Genomic DNA, 16989 nt, shown 5'->3' on the forward strand with positions numbered 1-16989 from the left:
TTTATTACACCTATTAGGTAATATTTACAATCAGTTTTAATTAGTATACATGCCATTTGACTCAAAGGTTTAAGAAACTCTTCAAACTGACCACACACAGCAGCCCAGGATATCTCCAAACCATCTTGATTTGAAATGGAAATTGCCAGTACTGGCTGGCTGCTTTCTGTGGGCTGTCTGCCTTTTGTGGGTAGATGAGTCTGCCTCAGTTTTGTTTCCTTGTATGGGGAAGGTCCAGGAGAAACAGGATCCCAGGTGCAGATTTTGGAACTGCATCTCCTGAGGTTCTCCAGAGACAACCTCTGTTCTTTCTCACAGAGGAGAATATGGAAAACATATAATGAACCAAAACTTTGAAATACTAAAATCCTCCCAGACTTGGCCTTGCTTTTACTTATCAAGAGACAGGTGGAGCAATGTGGAGCTGATGAGTATGGCTGGAGCAGAGTCCAGGAATTAGTCGCAGAAGTAATGGCCAGACTCAGAAGTAGCTGGTGAAGTAAGCATGAAACTTAGAAACTAGAAGGAGGGGATGAGTGACTCTGGACAAGGCAGCTGCTGGTCGGAGGGACACAGGGAGAAATGAGAGATGGAATTAAGGTAACAAGGGAATCAGGTAATATGCTTAGACTACTTCTGTCCAAAAATCTCCCTCTGGTTGAGCCATTGAAAGACCTGTAAGGTAAAATATGGTTTATTTGTTTAAAATCACAGACCTGGTGTTGATGAGCAGACATGACCATGCAATCTGCTTTTCAAAGGATCCCCAGTCACCAGCAAGTAGTGCTCTTTACATTCCAGGGATGTTCCTCTTCCAGCAATGCAAGGTTCCACAGGATTTCTAGTTTCAGCATCCAAGAAAGCCACAGATTCTGTCTGTAACTTCGGGTCATGAAGATACTGTGTTGGCATATGAAGGTGAAAACTCTTCCATGTGAGAGGCTTGCATGGGCTGAGTGCGGTGCTTTGAACCATTTAAATGGAAGGTGTGACACAAATTGTCATTTAGATCATTCTAGAAGGTCCTTTAAGTGAGGAATGTGGTATTGGGGTGACACAAAGGCAAAAACTGTTTGAGGGAACCTGTTTATTTGAAAAACGTGCCTTGCTGCTCCAGTCTGAATTGTTTGTCTTCCTTGGAATGAAAGAATGTAGGACATGGGGGGGAGGCTTGCCAGAAAAGCCTTTTGGAATTGCAATGAAATGGCTGTGTTTGTGCTCAGAAGGGTCTCAGGCTTGTGTTCACATCTGCTTTAAGTTATCCCTACGTTGGGTTTTTTTTATTTTTTTAATTGAGTTTAACATACTGAGAAAGGCACAAAGCTCTCTGGCCCCCAGGCGCAAGCGGAAAAAAACCTCAACAACATCCACTGACCCTGCCGCCATGTGCTTCCCAAGAAACATTCCCAAGCAAATGCTGGCGATGACAAACCGGCCCAGGAGCAAGGGGGTGGCGGGTGCTTAATTGTGCACTCCAGAGCCTGGCGCCTCGGACAGACAGGATGGGGAGCAGATAATGAGGGTGGGATTTGCTCACAGTGGGCATCAGCCACACTTGGCAGGTTTGGGGAGCACAGAGCAAGACAATTATCGCATTTTGCTGTGTGATGGATGCTCAGCTGAGCCAGCCAGCTGCTAAGCAGGACCAGAGGGAAGCTCTTTGCAGGTCCTTCATCCCCACTTTTAAGCAAAGGTGGCTCTTAGCAACCTTTGAATTCCTCTCTTATGTAGAGATTCTTCAGGTCTATGTTGTTTGTGGAATAAATTGCCTACAGGCTCGCTGTGGCACCCAGGCAGCTGAGGAGAACTTCAAAATACCATGGCATGACCGTGCCTTTTCCTCCCTGCCTACTGCATGCCCCATTCCCAAGGGGCAGGCAGGCAACCAGCCATGAGCCATTCAGGCAGCTCAGCTCTGGCCTAAAAATACCAGGGGTTTTCAGAGAGACGATTTCTACCCAGTTCAAAGAGGGAGAGCACAAAAGGCATTGGGCCCTGTGGGTGTTGGCTGGCCCAGACAACAATTCAGTTGGCATGGGCTTGGTCTGCAGGCAGCAGCTTTATCATGTGAGCCTAAAAGATGGCAAGGGCAATCATAGTGCCTGGCTGTCCTGCAGGAAACTCGAGGTCTCCACCCTCTCCTTTTGTACCAGGGAACAGAGATTGAAGAGAGACCTGGGTGCCAGGCTGATGGATCAAGCACTCATCCCTGTGCATGCACTAACCCTGGCAGCAGTCAGGGCAAGGCACAGGTCTCTTTTCACGTACAAATGTGGTGTTTGCTCTCTCTCTCACTGTGAGAGAGCCCCTACACATGTGTATCACAGAGCCCAGGGAGCTGGAAGAGGGACTGGAGCCTTCACTGAAAGGCAGATATAGTGCCTTCTCTTCCCAGCTTTGGGCAGGTGATCCAGAGCTGCTGTGTTTTAAGGAAAACTGGTTCTGAGCTTGTTTTCCTTAAAGCACCAGGTTGTAACCTCCAGAAGGACTTCCCCAGCAGCCCAGATCCCCATGCAACAGGCCCAGGGCAGAGAGCTGGAGGTGCCATGTGGGCCATGGCACAGCGTGGTGTAAGGCAGTCCCGCCAAGGCACCCCTGTGGGGACACGGGCGGTGCCCATGGGCACTCCTGGGTGTGTGGGCACCAGGGGCAGCTGTGCTGCTGTGTGCATGGCTGTGCTGCTTGCAGGAATCATGGACACTGCTTCAATGATGCCAGCTGGGGCACAGCTGTGCACCCAGACAGGAGAGGGCAGAGCTGTCAGTGCACCCACGCAGGAGACTCCTTGTGCTACGCACACCTCCCGGTGGCTCTGTGCAGCCTCCTCAGTGTGGCCAACGTGCCCCTAAAGGTTTCCCCTGCCCAGTTTTGCACACTATTGGACTCACTGGTCTGTTCTCAGGTACACTGAAGTGTTTGCCAAGCAAAGGGACTGTCTAGACATGATGTCAAACCAACCAGCTTCAGATCTCACTCAGCCCTGGGGGTAATCACAAACCCAGGAGAGGCCTTATCAATAAAACATTTTCCCTGCAGGAGGGTAAAGAAAATATGTAGTGGGTAATTCAGGTTTGTGGGAGAGGGGGAGCCCTGTCTCTCTGTCGTGCTAGGCTGGCCCTAATTTTCTTTGTCAGGAAGGTGCCCATTGCTTGCTGTACCTTCTTTGTGGGATTATTTGTTGTTAATGATTGCTTGGTTTTAGATAGCAAATCTCAATCTGTCATGCTGTTTTGGTTTTGCTTGTGGGTGAGGTTTGCTTTTTCTTCAGAAGAGGTTGCAATTCACCTCTAAGCTTTTTTGGCATCCGAGAGACAATTTCAGTTAAAACCAAAAAAAAAAAAAAAAAAGCCCATTCAATCAGCAAATAAAGCAGGATGTTATGTAAGAGGAATAATATTGACACGGGGCTCCCAGGCCTCGGTGCATCTCCCCCTCCTTAGGTGATTAAAGGTTTCAGCACTCCCAGGGAGGGGGCTGGCATTGCATAATTTCCAATTGCTTCAAAGCATTTCCCCCTTTTTTAAAATCTAAGGGATCCAGTGGATTTATGACCAGCCTGGGCTTTGTAAGCAGATGGCTGGGTTCATTACCATTTTTTGGTTTTTGGAATGATAATGGTAACTCTGCAGGCTGAGAATATTAATACAAGAAATGGAAAGCACTAGCACTTTTTTCTCCTCGTGGTGTTTTCCTACACTCAAAGGGCAAAACACACCAAATCTTTGCCTGGCTTAAGGCAAGGTGTCTGTTCTGACAAGTGCTACGGAGCTGGTGCGATTTTCCATAGGGTGGTGTTAAAGGAAAAATGTCTGGACACTTTTTTACCTTTTCTTCTTTATGGCGTCAAGCCACAGTGAGGGTTTTTTTTTTTTGTTTTGTTTTTTTTGTTTGTTTGTTTGTTTGTTTGTTTTTTGTTTTATTTGTTTTTTTTTAAGTATATACTCATGACTTATGCTCTGCCTACCTTATATTTCACCAAAAAAATGAGAATGACCTGTAGACAGAGAAAACCATGACCCCCAAGAGAGGAAGTGAGTTATATTCAGTTTATATTATCTAACTGCAGTAACATCTCTCTTTTTTAAGCATCTTTGTTGAGCTCAACAAAGATCTTTTCTTATTAAAAAATACTTCAATCGGCTATTGTGAGAAAAAAGCAAGCTCTCAGCATCTCTACTGCTGACTGTTTAAAACATTGAAATTCTGCCCTGCTTGCTATGGGAAAACGGAGTTCAAAAATCTGACATGAAAAAGAAGTGTTTTCAAAAGCACAATAACTAATGGAGTCTGGTGGATTTTCACCTGTGTTCCAGTGTCTAATATGGTTTGAATCCTGCTACAGCTTCCCCTCAGAGAGAACTAAGTGTCCCCACCACTCAGCATCTGTTTATTTGCAAAAAAATGTATGAAATTCTTGCATTTGTGACCTTTGCAAGCGCTACTTCTTTAGACTAGCAGCCTCAGGACCTGGAGTTCTCTCTTTTTTATTTTCTCTCATTTTTGCCATTCAATCATCACATCTTTTTTCTTCTATCATGCAGGATCAAAAGTAACAGAATGTGAAAATTTGTATTTATCACATTGGTCTGGTTGCTGGAGCTGTATGAAAATCAGATTTTAGAAACTTGTGAAAAAATTGTGGCAGCTGCCAACACTCTCTGGCTTTTGAGGTCCCCAGCCAATTCACTATCCCAGAAAAGAGTAGACCAGCCATGCCACTGTGCTTCTGGAGGGACATAGAAGAGAAAATGATGTTTTAAGGCAGGGATGAATTCTGTAGAAAAAAAAAAAAAAGAAGAAGATGAGGGAATGAGCTAGAGAAGCTAAACCACAACCCAGTTTCAAAGTGTGTCTCCTCTCCATGTGTTCTGTGTTCTCCAGTGCTGCTGGACTGCAGCAAGGCCTGTGTGCCCAAGGGGACCTTCTCAGGGGCAAAGGTTGCCAAAGAGCTTTGTGAGCAGAGGTGGGAGAGGGCATCTGAGCTGGTTTTGAGCTTCTCTGCTGAAATCTAGAAAGTGAATTTGCTGGGAATTCTCTGACAAGATGTTTTCTCTGTTGGAAAGCAACGATTAACTGAAAACAAACAACCTGTTTCATCTAAATGAATAAATTCCCTCTGAAATACAGGCAAAATTCCCCTGGATCTGTGCCTTGTCACTACTATGACTGGCCAAAAGCCAGGCAGATCCTGAGGGTCTGCAGCTCCCCCCAGAGCTTCCGTGGTCCCACCTGCACATCCAAGAGCCCAAGCAGATTTGAGAGCCCTGCAGCTTACAGCAGGGGTTAGGGCTCCAAACTTCTTCCCTTCTGCAGGAGAGGCAGTTCATTGACACCAAAGGCTGAGGTGCCCAAAAATAACTTGCAGTGTTTCCAAAGCGTTGGATCAGTGTGAAAAGCTTCTTGTATAATTGGTGTTGGGTTGCTTCTCATTCACACATTGTCCTCCAATAGGAGAAATTGTCTGGACAATTTGAGCCATCACACCTTGCTGGGAAAAAAATCTTTCTTCTGCAGGATGTTCTAGGAACACATCACATCTTCTTTGGGATGAGGAAGATTTGAAGAAGCCTTCACTACTGAAGGATGTTGAGGGCAGGTGAACTCAGAGCCAGATCCCTGTGGTAGCAATGCAGCAGTGCTGACAGAATTGTTACCTGGGAAAAGCCTGGCAGAGAGCAAGAACACTCTTATGCCAGATGATCTCCTAGTCTCTATCTTCCCTGAAGCTCTGGGGTGTAGCTTGGGAGCAAACATCAGTTTAATGGGTTCCTTGTACAGAAAGCAAAATGTAGCAGGAAAGCAATGAAAAGTCCCATAGCAGAATCCAAAGGGAATACATTTCCTTGCTTTGGAGGAAATGAGCTGTTCAGCAGCTGCAGACAGCCTCTTTATAAAACTGCTCTCCAGGAAACATCTTTTCTGACTGAAGGGATCTCTGTAGCACCACCATGAGCTTGGAAAAGGCTGTTAAAGGTGAGGTTTGTCCAAAGATCTGATGTAGGTTTTCATCCAACAGAAAGCCAAAGCTATCCCCTTATATTTTTACTCTCTCCAGTGTTAATTTTCATCTGCTCTTACAAGGTTAAACCATAATTTACAAAATTTGTTCTTCGTTGCTGTTAAAATGCTCAACATATTTAAAACACTTTGAATTCCCACGCTGAAAGGTATTGTGAAAGCAGTGTTCATATTTATTATGAGAATGAGGTTAGAAAGCAATCTTGCGTGTGGAGACATCTGGCAGCAAACCCATCTGAAGTGAGTGAAGGCCACTCAGTAGTAAAGCTTCTAAGTAGGGAACAGGACAGGGTCTTCTCAAAGACCCTGGAGCTGGAATTAAAACATGGAGATTGACCTTATGCCGATCTTATCTGTATGATCTGCATGTCTCACTTCAGGACCCTTTCTGGACATTACTACACATACAGCTGAAATTAAATTGTTATCTAATATAACACTGGTTTCAGCTTGTAGAGCTAAAAATGAACTCCCTATGGACAGTCCAGAAGTGTTCCAGGGAGGCACTGTCAGCAGCCAGAACATTTCTTTCCTGTTGGAATGGATAATCAGAATCAGTTTTTCCTGCTTGCTCTGGGAGTTACTCCACTCTCTCTTGACACAAATGTTGTCAGGTGACCAAAGCACATATGAACAAACAGACAGCAAAGGAAGTTTGTTGGAGATACAGAGAGTTTTTTCCTACTTTTAAAAGCAGAGAGGAGGAAATGCAAGGGAGGAGAAGGGGAGACAAGTCAGATTTGCAGACACAGTAACAATGATATGATACAGAAAATGGTGGGGGTACCCCCTTTTTTTTTTTTTTCTTTTCTTTAAGGAGTCCAGGGATGACCCAAATTTGTAATAGGTAACTTTTAAAGATACTGAATGTGGAAAAAATGCAGAGTGGCCAATGGGAAAGAAAACACAAGTTTTTTAACTGACAGGTGCAGAGAACCAAAACATCTTCACCCTCAAAATTTGGGAGACCTGGCAGATGAACCTGCAAGTTTGTTAGAAGATATTTTACTAATTCAGCAAGTTAAAGGTAGTGCTGTATGATTAGAGAATAGAAAATGTAGCACCTGCACTTAAGATGGAGGGAGGAAGCCATCTGGAAAATTATAAACTGATGACTCTGACTGCTGTAGCACACAGAGCTATCAGAACAATTGTTGAAAGAAACAATAATTAAATACAAGGAAGAAATGAAAAAAAGAGATAAAGTACAAGTGTTGAGAAAGGATAAACCATGTCTAACTTCGTGGTTTTCTTTAAGATGATAACTGATCTGGACAAAGAAGATGAAATAGATCACTTCTGTCTAAACTTCAGTGAAATAATAAAGGTATAAGGTCATGATGGGGAATTTTTAACAGAGCTTAAGAAATTTGGGATTATGACAAAAGTGGAAAAAAATTGAAGGGGAGCAGGGTAGAGAGGAGGTGAGAGATAATAATGTTAAAAAAGATTGAAGGGAAGTTGTCAGTTGCCTAAGAAGATGGGGCTAGGATGGGATACAGGGCACACAGAATCAGGGTGTTAAAACCTACTTAAGTTGAAGATCAACTTCAGCACAGAAATGGAACGGCATGAACTGATCAGTGGTATTGTTATATTCTACTGAAAATATCTGTTTAGCCCAGGAATTAGAGAAGTTTTCAGGCTTCTGACAGAAAAGCCCATTTCTGGAGTGATTGTTCAGGAGTAAATCATCTGTTTCTGGCACATTTGATCATTTTATGGAAGGATTCTCTGTGATGAGGAATGTTCCTGCATAGTTGTCCATATTGTCTGTCTTTGCCTTGCCTTCCCTCCTAGGGAGGCTGAAATCCTGAGGAACTTTAGGTCACAGTAGGTCTGGAAACATTCTTTCATTTACGGGGGTGTGTTGGTTCACTTCTGACACTGCAGATGAGTCACATGCACTGTGACTCTGGTAAATAGAACCCTGGGACACGGGGAATTTGGGTTTCATTCCTGTCCTATTTCAACTTGTTTGCATGCTCTCAAATAACCCAGTCAGGATCTAAGCAGTTGAATAAGAATTTCAGTGAACTGAAGGCTCACTTCTGAACCCACTGCCCTCAGTGAGGGGTCACCCAACATAAGGAAGCAGTTAAACCTCCCTTTCTCGTTTGATCTGAAGATACCTGAGATACCCTAAGCTCCTTCTAAATATGCTCCCTTCAGAACATCTCAGTGCTCATTTTTCAGCTGTGCCCAGTCACAAATTACATATTTGTCAATGTTCTCCACCAGCTCTCCCAGGGGAGTGTCAGCTAACACGCTGTTGGGAAAGTTTCTCTTTTGCAAGCTGGAGGGAAGGAGAGAAGAGCCCCCAGCATTGCACACCAGAGAGGGGTGGCACTCCCTGCTTTGAAACCCTGGGACATCTTCCTTGCAGGAAACTGAAAGAATAACACTGCAGCCTGATTTGGAAGAGCTCTGGCACCTTGGGGCTCTGCCCAGCTGTGAGGGCACTCACCTGGGATGACGTCTCAACAAAGGATAAATTCATTATCCAGGGAAGATTTACACATCTCATTTCATTCTAGTACAGCATAAAAACTGTTGCTCACTTTTAAGATTTTAAGAATTTTTTGGATTTCCACCAACTTCACCTGAGGTCCCTAAGGAGCTCCTCCCTACTAAGAGTGAAGAGCATGTAGGAGGGCTGGCCTCTGAGCCAGTGAGGAGAACAGGGGAAGCAGCTTGCTTTGGTCTCCACCCGAGGGGTCAGGGAGGCTGAAGGAAGCAGCTGTTTTAGCTGTGGCTTTTCATTTTTCTCCCCACATTTGAAAGAGTGAGTCTGTGATTTCCTCTGAGTCCAGCCAAATGCTGGCTTTGAGTGACAAACCCTGCAAAGAACAGCAAGGTCATGGAATGTTTTTGCAGTTGTCAGCCTTAACCCTGAGCAAAATCAGTGAGGCAGCTGCAACCTCTTGGCCCTGGGGCTACCCAAACTCCAGCATCCTTTCCTTTTCCAAAGTGGAAGGCTTGCATTGGCTCTGCTGCCCGTGCTGACTGCACAGCCTGTCTGATTTGCCTTGGCGTTTCGGGAATCCTGCCATGTCACAGCACATATGGTCCCTGCAAGGCTCCACAGGCAGTGCAGCTCCTCATCTCTCTGATCTCAGAGTGGATATTCTCTCGGTGCCCACAGCTGCCTCTTCCACTTGTCCTTTGATCAGTGTCATCATGATGGCCATGGTTACCATTGTGATTGGTCACAAAATAGTTTGCTGTCCCCCCTTAGAGGCTTCCAGTCTCCTCCAGGTGAAGCCAGTGGTTTGGGATTATGAGCTGAGGTCTGGTTTTCTTTGTGAAATTTTGCACGATGTAAACGCTTAGTTTTTAGATCACAAATGGTGATGTGCACAGCAGCTGGCAAAGGCTGCCAGCAGCCCTGTGATGTATGAACCTGCTTCTGAGGACAGCACGGCAAGAACGGGATTCAGCTCGGGTGCTCAGCCAAGAGCAACATACAATGTTTACATGGGCACACTGGTACCAAGCTGGGAAGAAATACCAGGCTTTGTGATACTATGCTTCTCTAATCATTAGGTTTAAATTATGCTTCTCTAATCATTAGGCTACTCTGCAAGCCCTTAATGCATGGGGAATTTCAAAGCAGGCCCTGGAAATAAACTGAGGGAATGTCTTTTAGATCTTGATTATTAACTCATTACTCTTCCTAAATACTTAAGCCTAATGGTCATTTAAAATAACTGATTATTCCTGACTGACTATAAGCTTGCCTAGGATGTGATTCAGGACCCCAAGAATGGCCAGGTAAAACTAACAAAAGCAAATACTTTTTAGTATGAATACTAAACACTGTGGCAAGGCCATCAATGAAATCCATGCTCTCACCTCAGAGAGAAAATTCAGAGAGAATAAACATTCTGCTACGTAAGTCTGTCCTCCTAGAGTCAGGAATATTAATGAATTCTCTGAGTCAGGATTAAGGAAGGCCACCTGAAACCTCATAAAAAACTCTGCAAAACATCTTTCTTTACAGATCTTTTGTCTCGGATTCTATTGTTTTTCCATTCTTACTTTTTTTTTTCCTTTTCTCATTGATTTATCTCTATCAAGATAAATCACCAGCAAGTGCAGCCTTGGTTTCATCCATCTAGTCTTTGCTGTTCATTACTCCTGGCAAAACCCCAGATAGGTAGCTGTATCCAGAGCAGAAGAACCAGGCAGCTGCTGCGCACTTTAACCAGTTCTTTGCTAATGATGACCAACATTTTCAGAGGGGATCAGATTCTATGTGCTCTGACATCAATGAAAGTTCTTGCATAGCTTCATGATGATCCCAGAAATTGAGGTCCTTTCCAGGGTCTTCACTGGGGCACCAGAGATTAGAAAATTATTCTCAAAGGCTTTACCCAGGAAGACTTGCAATAAATAATTAATTTGCTTTTCACTGAGACCACAACGTGTATGCTTTTACCTGTTATCTATGAGAGACAAGGAGAAATGGAGAGAAAATACATTTCCCCAGTTCATGAATAATCTCATTAATCTGCTTATGAGTTTATTTAAGAGTTTGATTATCCAGGTCTACGTGAAGATGACATCACAGTGCGTTTCTTCCATCTTTATGCAGAGAAATGTGTGCAGCAGAATGGAGGGAGTGTGGCATAAAGGTCCACCCACAGAACTTCTAGATGCAGTCTGAGTTTCACCACTGTTTTTCTGGAGCACCTTGGGGACCCCCAGTTCCCCTGTTACTGCCTCAGTAACAGAAGACCCCAATTACAACTGAAGAGTCTCTCACTGTGTCAATGGCTGTGAAGGCTCCTAAATGATGGTAAGCAAAGGGCTCAGAGGGCCTGAATGCTGGAGGCATGGAGAGCATTGGCCATATGGAACTTATTAAGAAAGTCAGAGGAAGATTCTGTGTTTAGTGTTCATTTGTACCAGCTGAGATGAAGACGGGCAAGCTGACTGGAGCTGTGCACTGACCCACGAAAGTGCTGTGGCCTCTGAGGAAATGCTGGGAGCCCTGGGATAGCTCGTACCACGGAGGAGACAGGCTGGCTGTGCTCAGATATATTAAGGGATGTTCTGAGGAAGAGCACACATCAAACACTCTCATTAGTAAAATGACAGAAAATGCTGTTATGGCTGGAGGCTGCAGCAGGGAACGTTTAGTATAAATATTAGGAAAAAACCTCATCATTCCAAGAAGAGTTACAGCAATTGGAACAAACTATCAGGGGACGTTGTGGAATCTCTTCTAAGCTTCCAGCCATTGCTGTGGGAAGATTAAATAAATCCCAGTCCATGACAGTAGTTGGGGTGGTCTGCATGATCCCCAGCACTCCCTTCAGCCTCAAACAATCCTCTGAATGGGAGGCATGGTTTGTTTGGAGAGCCCACAGCTTGGATAATGCATTGACTGCTCTTTCAATTATACATGGCTCTCCAGGGCAGGGCCCGTGTTTCTCTCTGCCTTTGGAATGCACCCAGAGCATATTAGGCAGCACCACAACATAACTAATAACAACCCACTGTCCCCATCTCAGCAGTGGAACAGCCGCTCTCTTCAGCTCCCCTCCTGTGCTGTGAGCTGCAAGGCCAGACAGTAGCCCCCTCCCACTGAGCAGTCATTTAAGAGCCAGCCCAAGGGCAAAATCCCATGGCCACAGCACATGACACACAGAGTTGGTGTCAATACAGCTCTGGCAACTCTTCCCCCTCTTCCCCTTCCATCTTCTGAGGCAGGTAGGAGCTCCATGACAGGACTGGCACTATCCTTTAGTACCTGACCTGGGAGGAATGCAGTCCTGCCTGGCAGAGGCTGGGCTGGAGATGGAACGGTCAGGGGTTAGACTGGCACAAACTCACTCACCTGGCCTGCAGCAGGTGGTGGGATGGGGGTGCAGCTGCTGTGGGTGGGAGCAGTGGTTAGTGGAGCAGACAGGCCTAGGAGAGGCCATGTTATGCCCTTGGCATAATGCTAATTATTGCTGCAGAGCTATTGGAGGTATTGCTGCCACTGTAATGCTGCCACCTGCTCTACAAGAGCTGTTCTCTGCAGCAGGCTGAATTGTACTGAATAAATTTGAGCTCCCCCTGCTAAAGCACCTCCCTTCCTGCCAGACTGCGGGGTTTTGGAAAGAGGCAGAATAGCATCAGAAGCCAGAGTTTCTCTCATTCACACCAAGCAGAGCAGAGCAGCCAGCTGAGAACCTGGGAGGGTGCCAAGGGAGAGCATCCCCGGGGTTCCCAGCTCTCTCCTGCGGTTGCTGCACAGATGGGAGGTGGGTTTTGCAGCACTGAGAAGCCCCTTCGGCCCCATCAGCTTGGATTGATGTGCTCTTTGTTCTGTTCTGTGAAGGGGCTGTTTTTCCTGCAATAAGCAGTCCCCCAGCAGGCTGCTACCCTCTCCATGCTTCAAAGGAAGTAAGCCTGGGAGCTGATTTGGCAGGGGAGGAAAGGATGACTGAGAAGACACAGACACCTCCAGTGACTGCCAACTATATCTCTTTGGGTATAGGTCCTAGAAGTACTAATATGCAACATCTCCTGTTCATTTCTCATCCATTTCTGCAACATTTGAGCAGAAAACAATCCTTTCAGTTGAGAGACACACAGAAATCCCTCTCCAGTTACCAGGTTTTATCAGGTGTTCAGGATGCCACATCTGCCTAGCTGTATTGCTCCAGCATGTGTTCCCAAACTGGAAGCAGAGCAGAGAACTCTGCAGTTTTTTGGCACTACACTCCTGCTGCAGAGTGTCTGCAGATTTATAGAGCTATAGCAATAGTATTGGCCACAAAACAATACTGGCTACAGGACACACTTACAATACCTAAATAAGAACAGCTTCAAGCCAGAGAGAACATTCCCAGGGATGTCAGTAGACTCCAATTTCTTAGTTGGAGGGTGTAGAATGACTTACAGCTTCTGACTCGGGTGCCAGCAGATAATTCTTAAAAATATAGGTTTACAAAGCCCTGTGCAAACATGGTCCTCTCTGCAGGGATGGATAACTGGGGACAATGGCTTTATGTTCAAAATGGAGATGATATTCCAGAGGACAAGTTCTAGAGACATTAACTGATTTTCTCAGTGGTACCAGAATGATACTTTAAGTTCAGTGAAGAGCATAGCAAAGATTCATCCCCAACACTGTGCTTAGACTGTAGGCCTGAGTTTCTTCCTGATTTTTCCCTAGCTAATACCTGGTAGGCTCTCTTGCCTACCTTAATGAAACTACAAGGCAGGAGCCACTTTTGGTGACAGGCAACACCTGTTTGATATGCCAATAACAGACAGGTGATAGTACTAACTAGAAAAAGACAGAGCCACAATTTAATTCTGAATTAGAGTTCACAACTGATTCAGGTTTAAAGCCAGGGTCTCCAAGAGAAGAAATATTTTTCAGTTTTTCACCAGAAGTTCCTCCACCAAGCTGGAAATAGTACACAGGCTCCTTCTGGTTTCAACTGCAGTTGTAAAGCACAAAGCCCCACAGCTGGGGATGAAGAGTCCTCAGAGGATTTGTGAGGAAAGGTCAGAGCACACCTGCCCAGCCCAGTAGAGAGGCACCTTGGTAGCCTCGTTACCCTTATGAGGTGCAGCTTCCAGAGGCCCTGCTTCTATTTCCCCTCTCAAGGCTGAGAGTTTTTCATTTGCAGGCTTGGCTTGACATCAGACACACCACTAAATGAGGAGAGGTGGCTGTGTTGTGAAGTGTGAGTGATACTGAGCATTTACTATGTTTTTTTTAACCATTATTTCAGTTATCTCATGGCTAGTAGCTGACTGTTTGTTAATAGTATGTAAAAAAGACTAATTGCCAAGAAACTGGGGGGTGGGAAATGGTGAGACCTCCAAAAGTTATTTCTTGCTATTGCACCCTACAGCAGTTTTATCTGTAAGTATCAGAGGTGTTCACTCTCCAGGTTTGAATTCATTGCTGTTTTCCAGGTGATATGAATGTGAGACCATAGTATTGGTGGACATTGTTTTAGTGCTAAGTGACCCCAGCCTTTACAGCTTTCAGATATTAAAAAAGCCTGTCTATTGAAACCTCTGCAAAAAGAAAGGGACCAAACTGTGTTTTGTGGCAAACTGTAAAGAAGGAATGGATTTATGCTGCTGAAGAAGCAGGTTTTGATAGGATTTTAAGGCAGTGAAGTCCTGGGACAGATGTTTTAGGAGTGTACAGAGCTTTCAGAACTGCAACATTCTTAAGGTCAATTGGAGAAATGCTGACAAGGCATGACAAAGGTAGAGCTAATCCTGTGGCATGGAAATAGGATGAGCTGAGGTTTGGGATTGGGGTACATTTTTTATTGCTTTTGGAGCTAGAACATAAAATTGAGCTTTTCAAAAGTGCTTTTTTTATTTATGTCACTTTTCACTGAAGCCTATCTGTAGTTTACTTTTGATGTCACTGGGAGAAGAGTTTAACCAATTTTGTAAGTCTCAGACTTACTAGTCATTTCAAATGGCCACTGTCATGGTGAAGATTTTGGCCTGGGGTAAATTTATTTCCTCTAGAATGACTGAGTAATGCCCTTAACAGCAGATTAGTTTGCTTTCTTCTCTTCTTCCCTTTCTATTCTTTTTGTGATTCTGAAGGATGCTTTGTGACAGAAGATAAAGTCCATCTCTTGCTTATTAATATTCCCATGCTACTCAGTAACACGTTTCTGTTGCCTGACAGCTTACACTTGCAGTATGTCGAGCCAAATGTGTAGAAGTCCTGTCTGCCTCTATTCCTTCCTTATGGCCTGATTCAGAGGGAGGTTAGCTTGGCTAGGGGAGGAGGAGAGAGGAATAATTGTGCCCAGACAATAATTTTGGCAAGAGGCTTCTCTCTTCCTCCCATAAAAACTGCAAAAATGTTTGCAAGTGAGCAGGAGCAAGGTTGTTTTTTTTTTTTTTTTTTTAATATTCAGGCGTCTTCCTTTCTCTGGAACCTTTTCTGCAGCTGGGATTAAGCTGAGTGTGTTTTTCTGCTTCTCATCAGGAGCACCAAAGTTAAGACTGGCGTTTCCAAAATTAGGTGGGTGTTTTTGAGAGGCAGGACTCTGGCTGCAAAAAACCTGACAGAGCACAGCCAGCTGACTCAGATTTTCACCTTATGTCAGGCAGAATAGAAATAGCTGAAGTATCTGGACATTTTACAGAAATGTCAACCTTTTGAGTGACAGCTTGGAGCTGAACTGCATATGGGGAGCTGGGGGGAAGGAAAGTCAGAGCACTGCTGAGTACAGGAGGAAAAACAAAGCAGAAAGAATTTATTTGGATGGTGCAAGAGGTGAGCTGGGAAGGGGAGCAGAAGTGCAAATGAACTTCCCTCTTCACCCTTGCTGGTGCTGGACCTGCCCATCAGTGTGAAACTCATCTGAAACTCTCCCCCAGTTCTCTGGGCACCCAGGGCTGGGAAGATGGCTCAGGGCCATCTGATCTAATTCTGGAGCAGTTCTCAGGTTTTCTCTCCTTGGCTTCCCAAGTCTGTCAGGGGAGGCACACAGACATATATTAACCCTGGGACAAGTGCTGCTTGCCAGTCCCAGCTGTGCTTCTCTAGCAGCAATCTCCAGACTGCTGAGCCTGGCAGCTGAGGAAATACTGGTCTGACAACACAGCCCCACCTCCGGGTGCCTGGCCAGGCGAGAAATGGAAACATCACTGCAGCTGAGGCTGTGCCTTACACTGATCTGTTTGTTTGGCTCTCCTGACTCCTGGGCAGCCTTCTGGGTTAGCTGATGTTTCTGATCAGCCCTAAAGAGGGAGAAAGACCTTGAGGTGAGGGCTGACTTCCTTCCAAGCTGACCTGTCTATTCCAAGAAATGGAAATTTTCCGAGCTGTAAAAAGCAACTGGCCCTCACCTTGTTTACAGGACCTCTTGTGTAACTCCACATGCTCTTTTACAGGGGTTTTACAGGACATAAAAAAAACAGGTAGCAGGCTTTCATCTCCCATCTCTCTTAGCTATTGCTGTATCCACCACATGGGGAATACCTGTTGTGTGTAGCAGACAAGAGAGAAGTAAAGGGAATAGTGCAGAATTAGAAGTGGTTTGAAGGGAGAGGCTGAGCCAACTTTTTTTTTTTTTTTTTTTTTTTTTTTTTTTTTTTTTTTTTTTTTACATATTTCAGTCTTAATTTGCACTCTGAGAGTGGGTCCTGCCATCCAACATGCAGATAAAGTATCATAGTCCTCCTTAACACAAACATATATGTTTGTATAATAAAGGGCAGGTATGGAAGAAAGGAGGGGAAGAAGAAAATGCATAGAAGTGAGAAGAGGGAAAAGGGCTGAGTGTAAACAAGTCAATGAAAAAAAAAAAGATTAAGAGAATTTCTAACTTAAGATGTTGCATTTTCAGTCCTCCACTTTCTACTTGAATTTTTCTGGGGAAAAAAATTGCTGCTGAAACCTGTGATCTAAAAGGCATTTTATCACTGCCAAGTAAATGCAGATTTATTTTTCTTTATATTTGTGAATATCAACATTAAAATGATGCTATCACCCAACCTGAAAGATTTTCCCATGCCAGGCTGATATTCAAGGGATTGAAAGCCACTTAACACACTGTTGATAGAAGAGATTCCTGCCAGAGTTGAAGGTGACCGGTCTGTTTATGGTAGGTGGTGGCAGGTGGGCCTGACATCTCTCCTGATCAACAACCAGTTCCTTCCTTGTATAAAGCAGAAGAGAAGACTGCCTGCCTTAAAGCTATAGCTGGCTGGAAACTGGAAAGGTGTGTTTATCTTTGGCTGCAAAATCCTTTTGGCCGTTGCATGGGCAGCCCATGGATTAGAGAGCTCCTTGTTCTGGATGCCTGGATGACTGCGAGTACCTAGAGCCTTCCATGTTCTGTCACCAACTCAGAATTTGCATGGGATGGGATAGGAGGAATTATAGGTCAGCACTCTGACAGCTGTTTAATGGCCTGGGGAAATAGAAATGTTGGGTACAGTCCAGTTTCCAAAGGGTCATATGTCAGCCCTGCA

This window comes from Anomalospiza imberbis, chromosome 11 (assembly GCF_031753505.1).
Source record: "Anomalospiza imberbis isolate Cuckoo-Finch-1a 21T00152 chromosome 11, ASM3175350v1, whole genome shotgun sequence".
In the NCBI taxonomy this organism is placed as follows: Eukaryota; Metazoa; Chordata; class Aves; order Passeriformes; family Viduidae; genus Anomalospiza; species Anomalospiza imberbis.